This window comes from Zea mays, chromosome 5, assembly GCF_902167145.1.
Source record: "Zea mays cultivar B73 chromosome 5, Zm-B73-REFERENCE-NAM-5.0, whole genome shotgun sequence".
Taxonomy (NCBI): domain Eukaryota; kingdom Viridiplantae; phylum Streptophyta; class Magnoliopsida; order Poales; family Poaceae; genus Zea; species Zea mays.
This window is the reverse complement of record NC_050100.1, coordinates 66,066,316-66,089,338: the sequence shown is the minus strand read 5'-3', so window position 1 is coordinate 66,089,338 and position 23,023 is coordinate 66,066,316.

Genomic DNA, 23,023 nt, shown 5'->3' with positions numbered 1-23,023 from the left:
AAAGCATACACTCCAAGACACAACCAAAAGATCAAATCCTCTCCAAGCCTCAAAATCAACTCAATTGCTTAGTGACTTGAGAGAGGGTGTTTTGTGTTTCTTTTGTTGCTCTTGTTGCTTGGATTGCTTTCTCCTTCTCATTCTAATTCTTCTAAGTGCTTTGTAAAGCTAGCAAGAGACACCTAAGTGTGTGGTGATCCTTGCGGGGTCTTAGTGACCCAAGTGATTAAGGAGAAGCACTCGACTGGTCTGTGTGGCCGATTGAGAGAGGGAAAGGGTTGGAATAGACCCAGCCTTTGTGGCCTTCTCAACGGGGACTAGGTTCTTTGGAACTGAACCACGATAAACAAATCGTCGTGTTCATTTGTGTTGATCTCCACTCAATTTGTTTCCCCTTTCCTCTCTCTCTAAAGTTCCCTTGCTCATATTAATTTGATTTTGCTCCCAAGGTTATCCGCATTGATTGAGCAACTCATAGCAAGGAGAACTATCTTCTGCACTTCGAATTATTTCTAACGCTAACCCCGGGCATAGTGCGTGTTCAAAGTTTATAATTTTCAGGTTTCGCCTATTCACCCCCTCTAGGCGACTTTCAAGAGGGGCTCCGGGCGCTCCTTTTATAGGCGCTCAAGGAGGGGAGCGGTGGCTAGCTGGCCTCCAACGGACATAGCACAACGGTGGGGAGCAGTAGTGGCGACGGGACGACACGATGAGGGGAGGGGCGGTGCCATGCAGGTATACAGGCACCCCAGGAAAGGGACGAGGTGGTGCCTAACTCTGTTGTGGCTATCGACGGGGAGGGAGGAGGAGGACAGTGGCCGGTGAAGAAGCCGACATCGTTGTGCGCCCGTGAGGGAAGAAGGGACTAAAGAGCGGGGCCCAATCAACAGCCACATGGAGGGAAGGGGCTGACAGATGGGTCAAGCTGTCAGCGAGAGGGAGACCGCGCGGGTGAGTCCTGGCTGGTAGTGGCAGAGTGGGAGCGCGAGCACGGGCTGGCGAGCGCGCGAGAGGTGGGCCGCTGGAGGAAGCGAACGCGGGTGCTGGGCCGTAGTTGGCCCAAGTCGAGGGGGGAGAGTTTTTCTTTTTTTTTCTTTTTATATTTCTATTTCTTTTCTCTTCTTTTTATATATGCATCCATATGAGATTTTCTAGGTGTGAAATAAATTGCTAAGTGAAAGTGGTTATGTGAGGTGCTTCTAACAACCATCATCATGCACATGAGTAAAGTTTTGAAAAATAAATTCCATGGTGCAAGGTTTTTAGGGGGGGTTGGCAACTAGGGTTTCTAACCTTTGGAGCCAAAAATTGGGATGTTACAATAGATTATCTTTAGGATAGTTTTAACAAAATGAGAAGATAATCCTCGCATATACTCCTTTTCGATGTGACTATGTTGACGTCATTTCAGGCTAAATATTAACAATCTTAGAGCCTGCACGTGGTCAGTAGGATCTTAAGACATTTATACTCTTTGTAGGATTGTCCGGTGCTCGGATTGTCCACAATTATGTGCTCAATAAACTGTTTTAAGGTTATTTCCAACATCTCCCGTATCTCATCCTCTATTTCAAACTTCATTCTGCAAAAAAATATCTTCTACAGTATAAATTCCCTATTTTACACGATCCACTGAAGACAATCTAATGCCTCAACTTATTTACGACAATAACGTGGTATCGGGAGGAACCTAACGAGATTGTGGTATCGGGAGGAACCTAACGAGACTGCTAGCCTGCTAGGTGACTTTGTTCGGCATGTCTGTAACAGTACGATGTAGAGCAACCTGACAAATACTCCCTTTGTACTAAAATAGTAGTCATTTTAGCTCTAGATTTTTATGCCCACGTTCATATCTATACTACTATATTAAGATAGCAACATCAGCGTCCACACCCCCGTTGAAAGGGAAATATGGTTTAACCTTTTCCTATAAATGATTTTGGTGGTTGAATGCCCAACACAAATAATTGGACTAACTAGTTTGCTCTAGATTATATATTCTACAGGTGCATAAAGGTTCAACACAAACCAATAAAAATATAATGTTAGGGTTCAAAAAGAAAGGAGCAAAGAAACCCAAGTGTGCCCTGGTCTGGCGCACCGGACTGTCCGGTGTGCCACCAGACAGTGTCCGGTGCATCAGGACCGTACGACTCTGAACTCTTCACCTTTGGGTTTCTCAGGCATCGCTCCGCTATAATTCACCGGACTGTCCGGTGTGCCACCGGACTGTCTGGTGTGACAGCGGAGCAACGGCTCTTCGACGCAATGGTCGACTACACAGTACGCCCTAACAGCGCTATAGTTCGCGGCAGAAGTCAGAGTAGAGGTCAGAGGCGCACCGGACAATGAACAGTGCCTGTTCGGTGCGGCCCCGGACTGTCCGGTGCTACCAGAAGTCAACGCTCCAATGGTCTACTGCGTCAGAACCCTAACGGTTGGGTGACGTGGCTGGCGCACCGGACAGTGTTCGGTGCACCCATCGACAACAGCCACCCCCAACGGTTGTTTTGGTGGTTGAGGGCTATAAATACCCTCCAACCACCTCCACTCCAAGCATTCAACACTCTCCATTCAATACAAGAGCAAAGTGCAACACTCCAAGACACAAATCAAGCCACCGATCCGATCAAAGTCCCCAATTCAATTCTAGTACATTAGGACTTGTGAGAGGATCACTTATGTTTCTTGTTGCTCTTGTTTGCTTGGCTTGGAATTTTTTTCTTTCTCACTTCTTATTCTCAAGTGCTTTGTAAGCGAGGCAAGAGACACCAATTGTGTGGTGATCCTTGCGGGGTCTAAGTGACCCGTGAGATTAAGGAAGAAGCCTCACTCGGTCTAGGTGACCGTTTGAGAGAGAAAAAGGGTTGAAAGAGACACGGTCTTTGTGACCACCTCAACGGGGACTAGGTTCTTTAGAACCGAACCTCAGTAAAACAAATCACCGTGTCATCCGCTTTATTTTCTTGGTTGATTTGTTTTCCCCTCTCTCCCGGACTCGTATTTTATTCTAACGCTAACCCCGGCTTGTAGTGTGTTTAAAGTTGTAAATTTCAGTTTCCGCCTATCCACCCCCCCTCTAGGCAACTTTCAATTAGTATCAGAGCCGGTACTTCATTAGAGTCTAACCACTCAAAGTGATGTCGGAGGATCCGCCAAGAGGGAGATGGAAACGGGAACAAGCCCCGAGAAGGCTCCATCAAAGGAGTCCGACGCCAAAGGAAGGGAGGAATCACACGAGTCAAGTCGCATCGGAGTGGCGATAAGAAGAAGAATATGAAGAAAGTTGTCTACTACGAGGCCGATTCTTCGTCGCCATCCACCTCCGGCTCCGATGTGGCGTCCGTCACTTCTAAGCGCCATGAGCGCAAGAAGTTTAGTAAGATCCCCTTACGCTATCCTCGCATTTCTAAACGTGCTCCTTTACTTTCCGTCCCATTAGGCAAACCACCGGTTTTTTATGGTGAAGATTATTGTATGTGGAGTGATAAAATGAGGCATCACCTAACCTCACTCCATGCAAGTGTATGGGATATTGTTGAGTTTGGAGCGCAGGTACCATCCATAGGGGACGAAGGCTACGACTTGGACGAGGTCGCCCAAATCCAGCACTTCAACTCCCAAGCCACTACTATACTCCTCGCCTCTCTATGTCGAGAGGAGTATAATAAAGTGCAAGGGTTGAAGAGCGCCAAGGAGATTTGGGACGTGCTCAAGACCGCGCATGAGGGAGATGAGGTGACCAAGATCACCAAACGGGAGACGATCGAGGGGGAGCTTGGTCGTTTCGTCCTCAACCAAGAAGAGGAGCCACAAGCTATGTACAACCGGCTCAAGACCTTGGTGAATCAAGTGCGCAACCTTGGGAGCACAAAATGGGATGACCATGAAATTGTCAAGGTTATTCTTAGATCACTTGTATTTCGTAATCCTACTCAAGTTCAATTAATACGTGGTGATCCTAGATATAAGCTAATGTCTCCCGAGGAGGTTATAGGAAAGTTTATGAGATTTGAATTGATGATCAAAGGCTCCAAACAAATTGTCAACTTGGAACAAGGCACCACCTCCACATCCAAGGTGCAACCCGTCGCATTCAAGGCGACGGAAGAAGAAAAGAAGGAATCTACACCAAGTAGGATTCCAATCGACGCCTCCAAGCCCGACAACGAGGAAATGACGCTCATCATCAAGAGCTTCCGCCAAATCCTCAAGCAAAGGAGGGGGAAGGACTACAAACCCCGCTCCAAGAGGGTGTGCTACAAATGTGGTAAGCCCGGTCATTTCATTGCTAAATGTCCTATGTCTAGTGATAGTGACAGGGGCGACGACAAGAAGGGAAAGAGGAAGGAGAAGAAGAAGTACTATAAGAAGAAGGGCGGCGATGCCCACGTATGTCGGGAATGGGACTCCGATGAGAGCTCCACCGACTCCTCCGACGAGGATGCCACCAACATCACCGTCAACAAGGGTCTTCTCTTCCCCAACGTCGGCCACAAGTGCCTCATGGCAAAGGACGACAAAAGGAAGAAGGTAAAATCTAGATCCTTCACTAAATATACAACATCTAGTGATGAGGGTAGCTCTAGTGAAGATGAGGATAATTTGCTTACCCTTTTTGCCAACCTTAACATGCAATAGAAAAAATTTTGAATGAATTGATAGGTGTTATTCATGAGAAGGATGAACTCTTGGATAGCCAAGAGGAATTCCTTATTAAGGAAAATAAAAAGCATGTTAAGGTGAAGAATGCTTATGCTCAGGAAGTAGAGAAAAATGAAAATTTGACTAAGGAGCTTAGCATTTGCCATGACACTATTTCCAATCTTAGAACTAAGAATGCTAGTTTAATTGCTAAGGTTGAAAAACTAAATGCTTGTAGTGATTCCATTGTCAGTCTTAGAAATAAAAATGATAGTTTAATTGCAAAGATTGATAAATTGAATGAATCAATTTCTAGCCTTAAAAATGAAAATGCTAGTTTAATTTCAAAGGCTAAAGATTTGAATGGTTGCAATGATTCTATTTCCTATCTTAGAGATGAAAATGCCATGCTAAAATCTAAGATAGATGAATTAAATGTTTGCAAACCCTCTACATATATTGTTGATCATGTTACTATTTGTACTAGATGTAGAGATGTTAATATTGATGCTATTCAGGATCACCTTGCCTTAATTAAACAACAAAATGATCATATATCTCAATTAACTAGTAAAATCAATGAGCATGAAATTGAAAATGAAAATTTTAAATTTGCTAGAAGCATGCTCTATAGTGGGAGACGCCCTGGCATCAAACATGGCATTGGTTTCCAACAGGGAAGCAATGTCAAGCTTAATGTCCCTAAAAAATTGTCTAATTTTGTTAAGGGCAAGGCTCCCATGGTTCAGGATAACGAGGGCTATATTTTATATCCTACTGGTTATCCCGAACACAAAATTAGGAGAATTCATGCTAAGAAATCTCATTCCATTTCTCACCATGCATTTATGTACAAGAATGAGGCATCTAGCTCTAGGCATTCTACACATGTTAAAATGCCTAAAAAGAAAGCTCCTACTGCATCAAATGAACCTAATATTTCATTTAAGACTTTTGATGCTTCTTATGTGCTTACTAACAAATTAGGCAAAGTAGTTGTCAAATATGTTGGGGGCAAACACTAGGGCTCCAAGACTTGTGTTTGGGTACCCAACGTGCTTGTTTCTAATGTGAAAGGACCCAAGACCGTTTGGGTACCTAAGAACAAGGCCTAAATTGTTTTGCAGGTTTATGCATCCGGGGGCTCAAGTTGGATAATTGATAGCGGATGCACAAACCACATGACAGGGGAGAAAAAGATGTTCTCCTCCTACGAGAAAAATGAAGATCCTCAACGAGCTATCACATTCGGGGATGGAAATCAAGGTTTGGTCAAAAGACTTGGTAAAATTGCTATATCACCTGACCATTCCATTTCAAATGTTTTTTGTAGATTCTTTAGATTACAATTTGCTTTCTATTTCTCAATTATGTAAAATGGGCTACAACTGTCTTTTTACGGATATAGGTGTTACTGTCTTTAGAAGAAGTGATGATTCAGTAGCATTTAAGGGAGTATTAGAGGGTCAGCTATACTTAGTTGATTTTAATAGAGCTGAACTCGATACTTGCTTAATTGCTAAGACTAATATGGGTTGGCTCTGGCATCGTCGACTAGCCCATGTTGGGATGAAGAATCTTCACAAGCTTCTAAAGGGAGAACACATTTTGGGACTAACCAATGTTCATTTTGAGAAAGACAGGGTTTGTAGCGCATGTCAAGCAGGAAAGCAAGTTGGTACCCACCATCCACACAAGAACATCATGACAACGGACAGGCCACTGGAGTTACTCCACATGGATTTATTCGACCCGATAGCTTACATAAGCATCGGCGGGAGTAAGTACTGTCTTGTAATTGTGGATCATTATTCTCGCTTCACTTGGGTATTCTTTTTGCAGGAAAAATCACAAACCCAAGAGACCTTAAAGGGATTCTTGAGATGGGCTCAAAATGAGTTCGGATTGAGGATCAAGAAGATAAGAAGCAACAACGGGACGGAGTTCAAGAACTCACAAATTGAAGGCTTTCTTGAGGATGAGGGCATCAAGCATGAGTTCTCTTCTCCCTACACACCTCAACAAAATGGTGTAGTGGAGAGGAAGAATAGAACTCTACTAGACATGGTAAGGACCATGCTTGATGAGTACAAGACTCCAGACCGGTTTTGGGCTGAGGCGATTAACACCGCCTGCTACTCCATCAACCGTCTCTACCTTCACCGAATCCTCAAGAAGACATCATATGAACTCCTTACCGGTAAAAAGCCCAATGTTTCATATTTTAGAGTCTTTGGTAGTAAATGTTTTATTCTTATTAAAAGAGGTAGAAAATCTAAATTTGCTCCTAAGGCTGTAGAAGGATTTTTACTTGGTTATGACTCAAACACAAGGGCATATAGAGTCTTCAACAAATCCACTGGATTAGTTGAAGTTTCTTGTGATATTGTGTTTGATGAGACTAATGGCTCACAAGTGGAGCAAGTTTATCTTGATGAGCTAGATGATGAAGAGGCTCCATGCATCACGCTAAGGAACATGTCCATTGGGGATGTGTGTCCTAAGGAATCCGAAGAGCCCACACAAGTTCAAGATCAACCGTCATTTTCCAATCAAGCATCTCCACCAACTCAAGATGAGGATCAAGCTCAAAATGATAAAGATGAAGATCAAGAAGATGAGCCACCTCAAGAGGAGGACAATGGTCAAGGGGGATATGAAGTTGATCAAGACAAGAAAGATGATCAAGAAATTCATGGTCAAAGACCGCCACACCAAGAGTCCACCAAGTGATTCAAAGAGATCACCCTGTGAAATCCATTCTCGGTGATATTCATAAGGGGGTAACAACTCGATCTCGAGTCGCTCATTTTTGTGAACATTACTCTTTTGTGTCCTCTATTGAGCCATACAGGGTGGAGGATGCACTAAGAGATTCGGATTGGGTGTTGGCAATGCAAGAGGAGCTCAACAACTTCACAAGGAATGAGGTATGACATTTAGTTCCACGTCCTAATCAAAATGTTGTAGGTACCAAGTGGGTATTCCACAACAAGCAAGATGAGAATGGTGTGGTGACAAGGAACAAAGCCCGACTTGTGGCCAAGGGATATTCACAAGTTGAAGGTTTGGCTTTTGGTGAAACCTATGCACCCATAGCTAGGCTTGAGTCAATTTGCATATTACTTGCTTATTCTACTTACCATGGCTTTAAGCTTTATCAAATGGACGTGAAAAGTGCCTTCCTCAACGAACCAATCAAGGAAGAGGTCTATGTTGAGCAACCTCCCGGCTTTGAAGATAGTGAGTACCCTAACCATGTTTATAAACTCTCAAAGGCGCTTTATGGGCTCAAGCAAGCCCCAAGAGCATGGTATGAATGCCTGCGAGATTTTCTTATCACTAATGGCTTCAAAGTCGGAAAAGCCGATCCTACTACCTTTACTAAAACCATTGCAAAAGATTTGTTTGTATGCCAAATTTATGTTGATGATATCATATTTGGGTCTACTAACAAATCTACTTGTGAAGAGTTTAGTAGGATAATGATTCAAAAATTCGAGATGTCTATGATGGGGGAGTTGAAGTATTTTCTAGGATTTCAAGTCAAGCAACTTCAAGAAGGCACCTTCATCAGCCAAACAAAGTACATTCAAGACATACTTACCAAGTTTGGAATGAAGGATGCCAAGCCCATCAAGACACCCATGGGAACTAATGGGCATCTCGACCTCGATACGGGAGGTAAATCCGTAGATCAAAAGGTATACCGGTCGATGATAGAATCTTTGCTCTATTTATGTGCATCACGACCTGAAAGTCGCCTAGAGGGGGGGTGAATAGGGCGAACCTGAAATTTACAAACTTAAACACAAACTACAAGCCGAGTTAGCGTTAGAAATATAATCGAGTCCGAGAGAGAGGGTGCAAAACAAATCGCAAGCGAATAAAGAGTGTGACACGCGGATTTGTTTTACCGAGGTTCAGTTTTTGCAAACCTACTCCCCGTTGAGGTGGTCACAAAGACCGGGTCTCTTTCAACCCTTTTCCTCTCTCAAACGGTCCCTCGGACCGAGTGAGCTTTTCTTCTCAATCAATTGGAACACAAAGTTCCCACAAGGACCACCACACGATTGGTGTCTCTTGCCTCAATTACAAGTGAGTTTGATCTCAAGAAAGAATGAGAAAGAAAGCAATCCAAGCGCAAGAGCTCAAAAGAACACAACAAATCTCTCTCACTAATCACTAAAGCCTTGTGTGGAATTGGGAGAGGATTTGATCACTTTGGTGTGTCTTGTATTGAATGCCTAGCTCTTGTAAGTGGTTGGAAGGTGGAAAACTTGGATGACTTGAATGTGGGGTGGTTGGGGGTATTTATAGCCCCAACCACCAAACTAGTCGTTTGGTGGAGGCTGCTGTCGCATGGCGCACCGGACAGTCCGGTGCGCCACCGGACACTATCCGGTGCGCCAGCCACGTCAGCAGGCCGTTGGGTTCCGACCGTTGGAGCTCTGTCTTGTGGGCCCGCCTGGCTGTCCGGTGGCGCACCGGACAAGTCCTGTAGACTGTCCGGTGTGCCACCCGCGTGAGCACTGCTCCTCTGCGCGCGCAGACGCGTATTTAATGCATTGCAGTCGACCGTTGGCGCGAAGTAGTCGTTGCTCCGCTGGCTCACCGGACAGTCCGGTGTGCACCGGACATGTCCGGTGAATTATAGCGGAGCGGATTCCCGAAGCTGGCGAGTTCAGAGTTGCTCTTCCTTGGGGCATCGGACAGTCCGGTGAATTATAGCGGAGCCCTCTGAAAATTCCCGAAGGTGAAGAGTTGAGCGTCGAGTTCCCTGGTGCACCGGACACTGTCCGGTGGCACACCGGACAGTCCGGTGCGCCAGACCAGGGTACACTTCGGTTATCCCTTGCTCTCTTTGTTGAACCCATTTCTTGGTCTTTTTATTGGCTTAGTGTGAACCTTTGGCACCTGTATAACTTATAGACTAGAGCAAACTAGTTAGTCCAATTATTTGTGTTGGGCAATTTAACCACCAAAATCAATTAGGAAATAGGTGTAAGCCTAATTCCCTTTCAATCTCCCCTTTTTGGTGATTGATGCCAACACAAACCAAAGCAAGTATAGAAGTGCATAATTGAACTAGTTTGCATAATGTAAGTGCAAAGGTTACTTATAATTGAGCCAATAAGAATACTTAAGATATGCATGGATTGTTTCTTTAACATTTTGGACCACGCTTGCACCACATGTTTTGTTTTTGCAAATTCTTTTGTAAATCTTTTTCAAAGTTCTTTTGCAAATAGTCAAAGGTAAATAAATAAGACTTTGCGAAGCATTTTCAAGATTCGAAATTTTCTCCCCCTATTTCAAATGCTTTTCCTTTGACTAAACAAAACTCCCCCTTAATGAAATTCTCCTCTTAGTGTTCAAGAGGGTTTTGAGATATCAATTTTGAAATACTACTTTCTCACCCTTTTGAACACAATAAGATACCAATTTGAAATTTATCAATTGAAAATCATTAGGTGGTGGTGCGGTCCTTTTGCTTTGGGCTCATGCTCTCTCCCCCTTTGGCATAAATCGCCAAAAACGAAGTCATTAGAGCCCTTTTCTAACTACTTTCTCCCCTTTGGCAAATAAAACATGAGCGAAGATTATACCAAAGACGGAGAGTTGCTCGGAGCGACAGCGAAGGATGAGTTACGGAGTGGAAGCCTTTGTCTTCGCCGAAGACTCCAATTCTCTTTCAATACACCTATGACTTGGTTTGAAATAGACTTGAAAACACATTAGTCATAGCATATATAAAAGAGACATGATCAAAGGTATACTTATGAGCTATATGTGCAATATATCAAAAGAAATTCCTAGAATCAAGAATATTTAGCTCACACCTAAGTTTGTTAAAAGTTTGTTCATCAAGTGGCTTGGTAAAGATATCGGCTAATTGATCTTTAGTATTAATGTATGCAATCTCGATATCTCCCTTTTGTTGGTGATCTCTTAGAAAATGATACCGAATGGCTATGTGTTTAGTGCGGCTATGCTCAACGGGATTATCCGCCATGCGAATTGCACTCTCATTATCACATAGAAGAGGAACTTTGGTTAATTTGTAACTGTAGTCCCTGAGGGTTTGCCTCATCCAAAGTAGTTGCGCGCAACAATGGTTTGTGGCAATGTACTCGGCTTCGACGGTAGAAAGAGCTACGGAATTTTGCTTCTTTGAAGCCCAAGGCACCAAGGATCTTACCAAGAACTTGCAAGTCCCCGATGTGCTCTTTCTATTAATCTTACACCCCGCCCAATCGGCATTCGAATAACCAATCAAATCAAATGTGGATCCCCTAGGATACCAAAGCCCAAACTTAGGAGTATAAACTAAATATCTCAAGATTCGTTTAACGGCCGTAAGGTGAGCTTCCTTAGGGTCGGCTTGGAATCTTGCACACATGCATACGAAAAGCATAATATCCGGTCGAGATGCACATAAATAGAGTAAAGAACCTATCATCGACCGGTATACCTTTTGATCTACAGATTTACCTTCCGTGTCGAGGTCGAGATGCCCATTGGTTCCCATGGGTGTCTTGATGGGTTTGGCATCCTTCATTCCAAACTTGCTTAGAATATCTTGAGTATACTTCGTTTGGCTAATGAAGGTGCCCTCTTGGAGTTGCTTCACTTGAAATCCTAAGAAGTACTTCAACTCCCCCATCATAGACATCTCGAATTTTTGTGTCATGATCCTACTAAATTCTTCACATGTAGATTCGTTAGTAGACCCAAATATAATATTATCAACATAAATTTGGCATACAAACAAATCATTTTCAAGTGTTTTGGTAAAGAGTGTAGGATCGGCCTTTCCGACTTTGAAGTCATTAGTGATAAGAAAATCTCTTAGGCATTCATACCATGCTCTTTGGGCTTGCTTGAGCCCATAAAGCGCCTTAGAGAGTTTATAAACATGGTTAGGGTACTCACTATCTTCAAAGCCGGGAGGTTGCTCAACATAGACCTCTTCCTTGATTGGTCCATTGAGGAAGGCACTCTTCACGTCCATTTGATAAAGCTTGAAGTCATGGTAAGTAGCATAGGCTAATAATATACGAATTGACTCAAGCCTAGCTACGGGTGCATAGGTTTCACCGAAATCCAAACCTTCGACTTGTGAATATCCTTTGGCCACAAGTCGGGCTTTGTTCCTTGTCACCACACCATGCTCGTCTTGCTTGTTGCGGAAGACCCATTTGGTTCCTACAACATTTTGATTAGGACGTGGAACCAAATGCCATACCTCGTTCCTAGTGAAGTTGTTGAGCTCCTCTTGCATCGCCACCACCCAATCCGAATCTTGTAGTGCTTCCTCTACCCTGTGTGGCTCAATAGAGGAAACAAAAGAGTAATGCTCACAAAAATGTGCAACACGAGATCTAGTGATTACCCCCTTATGAATATCGTCGAGGATGGTGTCGATGGGGTGATCTCGTTGGATTGCTTGGTGGACTCTTGGGTGTGGCGGTCTTGGTTCATCATCCTCCTTGTCTTGATCATTTGCATCTCCCCCTTGATCATTGTCGTCATCTTGAGGTGGCTCATCTATTTGATCTTCTCTTTCATCAACTTGAGCCTCATCATCATTTTGAGTTGGTGGAGATGCTAGCGTGGAGGAGGATGGTTGATCTTGTGCATTTGGAGGCTCTTCGGATTCCTTAGGACACACATCCCCAATGGACATGTTCCTTAGCGCGATGCACTAAGCCTCTTCATCACCTATCTCATCAAGATCAACTTGCTCTACTTGAGAGCCATTAGTCTCATCAAACACAACGTCACAAGAAACTTCAACTTGTCTAGAGGACTTGTTAAAGACTCTATATGCCCTTGTGTTTGAATCATATCCTAGTAAAAAGCCTTCTACAGCCTTAGGAGCAAATTTAGATTTTCTACCTCTTTTAACAAGAATAAAACATTTGCTACCAAAGACTCTAAAATATGAAATGTTGGGCTTTTTACCGGTTAGGAGTTCGTATGATGTCTTCTTGAGGATTCGGTGTAGATACAATCGGTTGATGGCGTAGCAGGCGGTGTTGACTGCCTCGGCCCAAAACCGATCCGAAGTCTTGTATTCATCAAGCATGGTTCTTGCCATGTCCAATAGTGTTCTATTTTTTCTCTCCACTACACTATTTTGTTGTGGGGTGTAGGGAGAAGAAAACTCATGCTTGATTCCCTCCTCAAGGAAGCCTTCAAATTGAGAGTTCTTGAACTCCGTCCCGTTGTCGCTTCTAATCTTTTTGATCCTTAAGCCGAACTCATTTTGAGCCCGTCTCAAGAATCCCTTTAAGGTCTCTTGGGTATGAGATTTTTCCTGCAAAAAGAATACCCAAGTGAAGCGAGAATAATCATCCACAATAACTAGACAGTACTTACTCTCGCCGATGCTTATGTAAGCTATCGGGCCGAATAGGTCCATGTGTAGGAGCTCCAGTGGCCTATCAGTCGTCATGATGTTCTTATGTGGATGATGAGCACCAACTTGCTTCCCTGCTTGGCATGCGCTACAAATCCTGTCTTTTTCAAAATGAACATTTGTTAATCCTAAAATGTGCTCTCCCTTTAGAAGCTTATGAAGATTCTTCATCCCAACATGGGCTAGTCGGCGGTGCCATAGCCAACCCATGTTAGTCTTAGCAATTAAGCAAGTGTCGAGTTCAGCTCTATCAAAATCTACCAAGTATAGCTGACCCTCTAACACTCCCTTAAATGCTATTGAATCATCACTTCTTCTAAAGACAGTGACACCTACATCAGTAAAAAGACAGTTGTAGCCCATTTGACATAATTGCGAAACAGAAAGCAAATTGTAATCTAAGGAATCTACAAGAAAAACATTGGAAATTGAATGGTCAGGAGATATAGCAATTTTACCCAATCCTTTGACCAAACCTTGGTTTCCATCCCCAAATGTGATAGCTCGTTGGGGATCTTGGTTTTTCTCATAGGAGGAGAACATCTTCTTCTCCCCTGTCATGTGGTTTGTGCACCCGCTATCGATGATCCAACTTGAGCCCCCGGATGCATAAACCTACAAAACAATTTTAGTTCTTGATTTTAGGTACCCAAATGGTTTTGGGTCCTTTGGCATTAGACACAAGAACTTTGGGTACCCAAACACAAGTCTTTGACCCCTTGTGCTTGCCCCCAACATATTTGGCAACTACCTTGCCGGATTTGTTAGTTAACACATAAGATGCATCAAAAGTTTTAAATGAAATGCTATGTTCATTTGATGCACTAGGAGTTTTCTTCTTAGGCAATTTAGCATGGGTTGATTGCCTAGAACTAGATGTCTCACCCTTATACATAAAAGCATGGTTAGGGCCAGAGTGAGACTTCCTAGAGTGAATTCTTCTAATTTTGCTCTCGGGATAACCGACAGGGTACAAAATGTAACCCTCGTTATCTTGAGGCATGGGAGCCTTGTCCTTAACAAAGTTGGATAATTTCTTAGGAGGGGCATTAAGTTTGACATTGCCTCCCTGTTGGAAGCCAATGCCATCCTTAATGCCAGGGCGTCTCCCATTATAAAGCATACTACGAGCAAACTTAAATTTTTCATTTTCTAGTTCATGCTCGGCAATTTTAGCATCTAATTTAGCTATATAATCATTTTGTTGTTTAATTAAAGCCATGTGATCATGAATAGCATTAACATCAACATCTCTACATCTAGTGCAAATAGTGACATGCTCAGTGGTAGATGTAGAGGGTTTGCAAGAATTAAGTTCAACAATCTTAGCACGCAATATATCATTTTTATCTCTAAGATCGGAAATTGTAACATTGCAAACATTTAGTTCTTTAGCCTTAGCAAGCAATTTTTCATTCTCAATACTAAGGCTAGCAAGAGATTTGTTCAATTCTTCAATCTTAGCAAGCAAATCAACATTATCATCTCTAAGATTGGGAATTGAAACATTACAAGCATTTGAATCAACCTTAGCAATTAAACTAGCATTTTCATTTCTAAGGTTGTCAATAGTCTCATGGCAAGTGCTTAGCTCACTAGAAAGTTTTTCACATTTCTCTACTTCTAGAGCGTAAGCATTTTTAACCTTAACATGCTTCTTATTTTCTTTAATAAGGAAGTCCTCTTGGGTGTCCAAGAGATCATCCTTCTCATGGATAGCACTAATCAATTCATTTAGTTTTTCTTTTCGTTGCATGTTGAGGTTGGCAAAAAGAATGCGTAAGTTATCCTCCTCGTTGCTAGCATTTTCCTCATCACTAGAGGTTTCATATTTAGTGGAGGATCTTGATTTTACCTTCTTCCTTTTGTCGTCCTTTGCCATGAGGCACTTGTGGCCGACGTTGGGGAAGAGAAGACCCTTGGTGACGGCGATGTTTGTGGCGTCCTCGTCGGAGGAGGAGTTGGTGGAGCTCTCGTCGGAGTCCCACTCCCGGCAAACATGGGCATCGCCGCCCTTCTTCTTGTAGTACTTCTTCTTCTCCTTTCTTCTCCCCTTCTTGTTGTCGCCCCTGTCACTGTCACTAGAGATAGGACATTTTGCTATAAAGTGACCGAGCTTATCACATTTGTAGCACACTTTCTTGGAGCGGGGCTTGTAATCCTTCCCCCTCCTTTGTTTGAGGATTTGGCGGAAGCTCTTGATGACGAGCGCCATCTCCTCATTGTCGAGCTTTGAGGCGTCGATTGGTTGTCTACTTGATGTAGACTCCTCCTTCTTTTCTTCCGTCGCTTTGAATGTGACCGGTTGTGCTTCGGACGTGGAGGGGCCGTCAAGCTCGTTGATCTTCTTTGAGCCTTTGATCATAAACTCAAAGCTCACAAAATTCCCGATTACTTCCTTGGGAGTCATTAGTGTATATCTAGGATTGCCACGAATTAATTGAACTTGAGTAGGGTTAAGAAAAATAAGTGATCTTAGAATAACCTTAACCATTTCGTGGTCATCCCATTTTTTGCTCCCGAGGTTGCGCACTTGATTTACCAAGGTTTTGAGCCGGTTGTACATGTCTTGTGGCTCCTCCCCTTGGCGAAGACGGAAGCCACCGAGCTCCCCCTCAATCGTCTCCCGCTTGGTGATCTTGGTTAGCTCATCTCCCTCGTGTGTGGTCTTGAGCACGTCCCAAACTTCCTTTGGGCTCTTCAATCCTTGCACCTTGTTGTACTCCTCTCTACTTAGAGAGACGAGGAGTATGGTTGTGGCTTGGGAGTTGAAGTGCTCGATTTGGGCCACTTCATCCTCATCAAAATCTTCATCCCCTACGGATGGTACCTGTACACCAAACTCAACGACATCCCATATACTTTTGTGGAGTGAGGTTAGATGAAATCGCATTAAATCACTCCACCTTGCATAATCTTCACCATCAAAAGTTGGTGGTTTGCCTAATGGGACGGAAAGTAAAGGTGTATGTTTAGGAATGCGAGGATAGCGTAAGGGGAGCTTACTAAACTTCTTGCGCTCATGGCGCTTAGAAGTAATGGATGGTGCATCGGAGCCGGAGGTGGAAGGTGATGAAGTATCGGTCTCGTAGTAGACCACCTTCCTCATCTTCTTTTTCTTGTCGCCACTCCGATGCGACTTGTGGGAAGAGGATTTCTTCTCCTTCCCTTTCCCTTTGTTGCGGGACTCTTCCGATGAAGCCTTCCCGTGGCTTGTAGTGGGCTTGTCGCCGGTCACCATATCCTTCTTGGTGTGATCTTCCGACATCACTTCGAGCGGTTAGGCTCTAATGAAGCACCGGGCTTCGATACCAATTGAAAGTCGCCTAGAGGGGGGGTGAATAGGGCGAACCTGAAATTTACAAACTTAAACACAAACTACAAGCCGAGTTAGCATTAGAAATATAATCGAGTCCGAGAGAGAGGGTGCAAAACAAATCGCAAGCGAATAAAGAGTGTGACACGCGGATTTGTTTTACCGAGGTTCGGTTTTTGCAAACCTACTCCCCGTTGAGGTGGTCACAAAGACCGGGTCTCTTTCAACCCTTTTCCTCTCTCAAACGGTCCCTCAGACCGAGTGAGCTTTTCTTCTCAATCAATTGGAACACAAAGTTCACACAAGGACCACCACACGATTGGTGTCTCTTGCCTCAATTACAAGTGAGTTTGATCTCAAGAAAGAATGAGAAAGAAAGCAATCCAAGCGCAAGAGCTCAAAAGAACACAACAAATCTCTCTCACTAATCACTAAAGCCTTGTGTGGAATTGGGAGAGGATTTGATCACTTTGGTGTGTCTTGTATTGAATGCCTAGCTCTTGTAAGTGGTTGGAAGATGGAAAACTTGGATGACTTGAATGTGGGGTGGTTGGGGGTATTTATAGCCCCAACCACCAAACTAGCCGTTTGGTGGAGGCTGCTGTCGCATGGCGCACCGGACAGTCCGGTGCGCCAGCCACGTCACCAGGCCGTTGGGTTCCGACCGTTGGAGCTCTGTCTTGTGGGCCCGCTTAGCTGTCCGGTGGCGCACCGGACAAGTCCTGTAGACTGTCCGGTGTGCCACCCGCGCGTGCACTGCTCCTCTGCGCGCGCAGGCGCGTATTTAATGCGTTGCAGTCGACCGTTGGCGCGAAGTAGTCGTTGCTCCGCTGGCTCACCGGACAGTCCGGTGTGCACCGGACATGTCCGGTGAATTATAGCGGAGCGGATTCCCGAAGCTGGCGAGTTCAGAGTTGCTCTTCCTTGGGGCACCGGACAGTCCGGTGAATTATAGCGGAGCCCTCTGAAAATTCCCGAAGGTGAAGAGTTGAGTGTCGAGTTCCCTGGTGCAACGGACACTGTCCGGTGCGCCAGACCAGGGTACACTTCGGTTATCCCTTGCTCTCTTTGTTGAACCCATTTCTTGGTCTTTTTATTGGCTTAGTGTGAACCTTTGGCACCTGTATAACTTATAGACTAGAGCAAACTAGTTAGTCCAATTATTTGTGTTGGGCAATTCAACCACCAAAATCAATTAGGAAATAGGTGTAAGCCAAATTCCCTTTCACGACCGGATATTATGCTTTCCGTATGCATGTGTGCAAGGTTCCAAGCCGATCCTAAGGAAGTTCACCTTAGGGCCGTGAAAAGAATCATGAGATATTTAGTTTATACACCTAAGTTTGGCCTTTGGTACCCCAGGGGATCCACCTTTGATTTAATGGGATATCCAGATGTCGATTGGGCAGGGTGTAAAATTGATAGGAAGAGCACATCAGGGGCTTGTCAGTTTCTAGGGAGATCCCTGGTGTCTTGGGCTTCAAAGAAACAAAACTCAGTAGCTCTTTCTACCGCCGAAGCCGAGTATATTGCCGCAGGCCATTGTTGTACGCAATTACTTTGGATGAGGCAAACCCTCAGGGACTATGGCTACAAATTGAGCAAAGTCCCTCTCCTATGTGACAATGAGAGTGCAATCCGCATGGCGGATAATCCCGTTGAACACAGCCGCACTAAGCACATAGACATTCGGTATCACTTTCTGAGGGATCACCAACAAAGGGGGATATCGAGATAGCTTATGTTAGCACCAAAGAACAATTAGCTGATATCTTCACCAAACCATTAGATGAGAAAACCTTTACCAAACTTAGGAATGAGCTAAACATTCTTGATTCTCGGAATTTTGATTGACACTTTGCACACATAGCTCATTTATATACCTTTGATCATATCTCTTTTATGTCTACGACTAATGTGTTTTCAAGTGTTCTATGCTAAGTTGTAGATTGAAAGGGAAATGGAGTACTAGACGAAGACACAACTTCCACTCTACTCTTTCGGTATATTTTACCCTTCGTTCGTTACTCCGCACTCCAAATTGGTATAATCCTTCACTCTTATTTATTTGTACCAATGGGGATAAAGTTTAAAGGGCTCACAAAGTCTCTGTTTTTGGCGATTCATGCCAAAGGGGGAGAGAGTATTAGCCCAAAGCAAAAGGACTGCACCACCAAACTTCAAAAATTTTCAAAATAATGATTTATGTTTGTCTTTTCAATTGGTATCTAATGATGAAAATTTTTAGTTGATATATTTCAAATTGGTATGTTGATTTTCAATTGATAAATTTTCAAAACCATCCCAAGTATAAGTTTCAATTGGTACCTATTAAAACCCTCTTGAAAACTAAGAGCAGAATTTCATTCAGGGGGAGTTTTGTTTAGTCAAAGGAAAAACATTTGAAACAGGGGGAGAAAATCTCAAATCTTGAAAATGCTTCTCGAAATCTTATTCATATATCTTTGACTATTTGCAAAAAAAAAGACCTTGAAAAGATTTTCTAAAAGAATTTGCAAAAACAAACAAGTGGTGCAAATGTGGTCCAAAATGTTAAATAAAAGAAAGCAAACCATGCATATCTAGTAAAAGTATAAATTGGTTTAATTCCAAGTAACCTATGCACTTACCTTATGCAAACTAGTTCAATTATGCACTTATATATTTGCTTTGGTTTGTGTTGGCATCAATCACCAAAAAGGGGGAGATTGAAAGGGAAATAGGGTTTAACCTTTTTCTATAAATGATTTTGGTGGTTGAATGCCCAACACAAATAATTGGACTAATTAGTTTGCTCTAGATTATATATTCTACAAGTGCATAAAGGTTCAACACAAACCAATAAAAAGATAAAGTTAGGGTTCAAAAAGAAAGGAACAAAGAAACCTAAGTGTGCCCTGGTCTGGCGCACCGAACTGTGTCCGGTGCACCAGGACCGTACAACTCCGAACTCTTCACCTTCGGGTTTCTCAGGCATCGCTCCGCTATAATTCACCGGACTGTCCGGTGTGATAGCGGAGCAACGGCTCTTCGATGCAATGGTCGACTGCACAGTACGTCCTGACAGCGCTACAGTTCGCGGCAGAAGTCAGAGGCGCACCGGATAATGAACAGTGCCTGTCCGTGTGACACCCCAGTGTCACCTAGGGTTTCTCTCAAATGCCAAACCTAAGAGCCATTATTTTATGTGAACCAAAGTAAGCATGAGCATCAAAATAGCTTAAGTAAGAAAGAATTCACCAAATGTATATACTTAAAAGTGTCATGATCAAAACAATTGAGACTTTTGAAAGATAAGAATGTGCAACCCTAATTCAAACCCTAAGTAAGCCCCATGAACAAAATTCAAGAAAATATGAAAAAGGGGATGAAAAGTTTAAAATTTTGAGTTGAGCCAATTATATAAGTTAAAGTATATTTATTAAGCAACAAGAAAGATTGAGAAGGCTTAGTCAAAATAACTCAAATAAATTCCCAAATCAGCCCTTGATCAATGAATCCTTAGGGAATTCAGATTTCTGAATTCCTGAATTTTCAGACCTCTTCCCAAAGATCATCTGTGTTCTCTGTTTTTCAAAACTCAAAGCCAGAAGATCCAAATATCAAAGTCGTGCCAAATTACCTTGAACACATTCTGGGAAAGTTTGAACTCAAACCAAATCCATTTGGCACGGTTTTGGCGCAGCTTAACCTCGGGACCAGGCATTCTGACACTGGCACCTTGGTGACGCTACAACTCCCTGTCCCTAGCCTAAAACCGCACGTCGTCCATACACAAAAGACAAAGCTTGGTCTGGTGAAAAAATCCCTTGCAGTGATCTTGCCCAAATTCGCGAAGATTTGCTCCCAATCAGCGCTGAACAGGGGCAGAGGCAACGGGAACACGTGTTCGACCGCGGCTGACACCCCTGGTTCACGCCCGTTCGCGCACCGCGCCTCCCAGTGCACGCCCGCGCGCACTCGCCGGTCCACGACCGCCCGTGCACCGCGCCGTGCCTATAAAGCCCTCCCAGGCGCGCCCCACTTCGCCCCGCACTCACCCTCACCGGCCAGCCACTTTCCTTTAGCTCCGGCGAGCTCATTTCCGCCCGCCATTGCCGCCAGAGCTTCGGCCACCGTGGCCAGCCCCCTCCAGCCATCCTCTGGGCAGGCCAGTGCTTCGGCTAGCTCCGCCAGTAGCCCGTGAAGCTCGCCAAGCCCTCAGACCCGACCGGACTTCACCGGAGGCCCGAGATCGACCTCACCAGACTTCGGTCTTCCGCCGCCGCGCGTGGACCGAGCTATCCAGTGAGTCTCCGCCCAATTCCTTTCACTCATAACTTCTCTGGCATCTCGTGGACCTCCCTGACCCATTTGATTGAACTACCTCGCCGTGACCAGGCCGGTCTCCTCGCCGCCGACGAGCATCCCCGCCTGCGCGCGTGGACCGACCGACTCCGGCCATCTCCTACGGCGTTCCGCACACCGTTGTGATCCCCGCGACCTCCCCTTCATCCTCGACCACTTCACCGGAACAGTCTCGCCGCCGGTAAGCCCCTCCGCCCTTTTCTTCGCCGCGACTACTGTTTAAGGTAGAAGAAGGACCTCGGGTTAGGATTTGTAGAACCCGAGGGGTTTTCTGTAATGCCAGTGACTCATGTGAATAGTAACCTAAGGACTGATTCGCGAAGAGAACTTAGAAAATCGCCAGGGACCCCAGTGCAAAGTGGATTTCCATTTAATCAATTCTGTTATTCTTTTTAAAATGACCAGAGAACTTAGAAAATCCATAACTTGATGAAATATTAACCAAAAGTTGTCAAACCAATTTTGCTAGCTCTGGAATATTATGACCTATCATTTAAAAATAGTGAACCCCATGCTTTCTGTTCTAAATTTTAGAGTTTAAAATTAAAAACAGAAACCTACTAAACCTTGTTTAAATAAGAAAAATTAGTTTTTCTTTTGTGCTGAGCTTAAGAAAATTTGTAGATGTTTAAACCTTATTTAGACACTGTTTAAAAATAGTAGGAACCCCAACATTGAAAAATATGATGTAGTTATTCATTTAAAGCTATTTTGTCCCAAACTTAGAAAAAAATCAGAAAGGCATTAGGAATTAATGAACAGTGATTAATAATATTTTTCCTAGTTTACTTATGCACCAGAGAACCTAGGAAAAATACAGAGACCATTAATTTGAACCAGTTTTAAATTAAGATGATTTGTTTAGCCTTATATGGACTGAAAATCAATTATTAGAATTATAAAACTATAACCTAAATGATTAATAAAAATCCAGTAAACTTACAACCACCAGAGCCCCACTACAAAAATACAGAACACCCCAGCCCAACTTTTTAAGTAGGGAAAATAAATACAGAGTGATAATAAGGCATTTTTCCAATAAATCATAAACAACCCCTTTTAATGTGATAATGGGCAACCAAAAATTTGCTAAGTCCATGATGAGACAAACCACCAGAGAAAAATGCAAACCCATGAAAAAGAAGTAAACCCATACCTTTTGCTAGTAACTTATGAGAAAGGCCATTTAATTCAAATAATGTAAACCACCCCTTCCCTTAAGCAAAAAGAGGCCAAACTTCAGAATGATTGCTCTTGCACAAAATACTAACTATGAAAAATAAGAACTCTGTTGTTTGATATTGTTCAAATATAGTGGTAGTAGAAAGCACCCATTTGGTTAGAAACTTGAGAAAACCATAGAAAAATAATTAAAAGGTAGTAATGGTTAGAAATTTGTATCAAGTCATGTTGTAACACCTAAAAGCCAGCAAAAATAAGTTTTAGAGAATTACCTACTGTTAAATAATAGTTGTAGTTCAAAGCACCCCTTCTGCCCTAAAGTTTAATAATTTTGTCCAGAGAAAACTGTTCACCTTCTGATCCCCAAATTTTAAGACAGAGCACCACCCACCAGTAACAAGCCACTGTAATTTTTTGAGGAATTTTTGGAATTTTATAAAAGCAACTTGTAGTTCAAACCCACTCCAAAACCCTTAAGAGAATAAAAGAAAAGGAAAGAAGGAATAAACCTCATCCCAGTAAACCTAACTTGAGAACTTATCAATTCTCCCTAAGACTTAAAAGGAATTCAGTGGAACCCCAAAAATAAACCTACCACTTACCTTAGCTAAGTCTAACCCAACTTACCAAGTATACCACTAAAAGGGTTTTACATAAGTGAAGTTAACTTGTTGGAACTCAAAAAGATCATACACCTTTAAAAGTTGTAATTTCTAAAAGCGCATATCATATCATGCATATATCTTACGCATTGCATTCATTAGATTGTAATCTTGCCGACGGAGAGTACGTGCTCATCCCCGAGCAAGGACCTATACAAGAGGAGGACCAGGAGCAGGCTTCAGAGGCTGCTATTGAGGATCTCCCCGCAGCCCCAGCAATTGAAGGCAAGCCCCGGTTTTATGCATAACCATGTTATTTTATGCTACTTTACTACACTTAATGCTTGTAGGATTGCAATGTGCGCTTAAGTGTAGGAGTTGCTTGAAACCTCTAGTTGCATGAACTTAGGATTCCTTTGAGATGGATACTAGTATGCTAGGTCGAGTAGCTGCTTGCTAATCAGGATCTCGGTAGAAGTCGAGTGATTTTTCTAGCACTCGCGC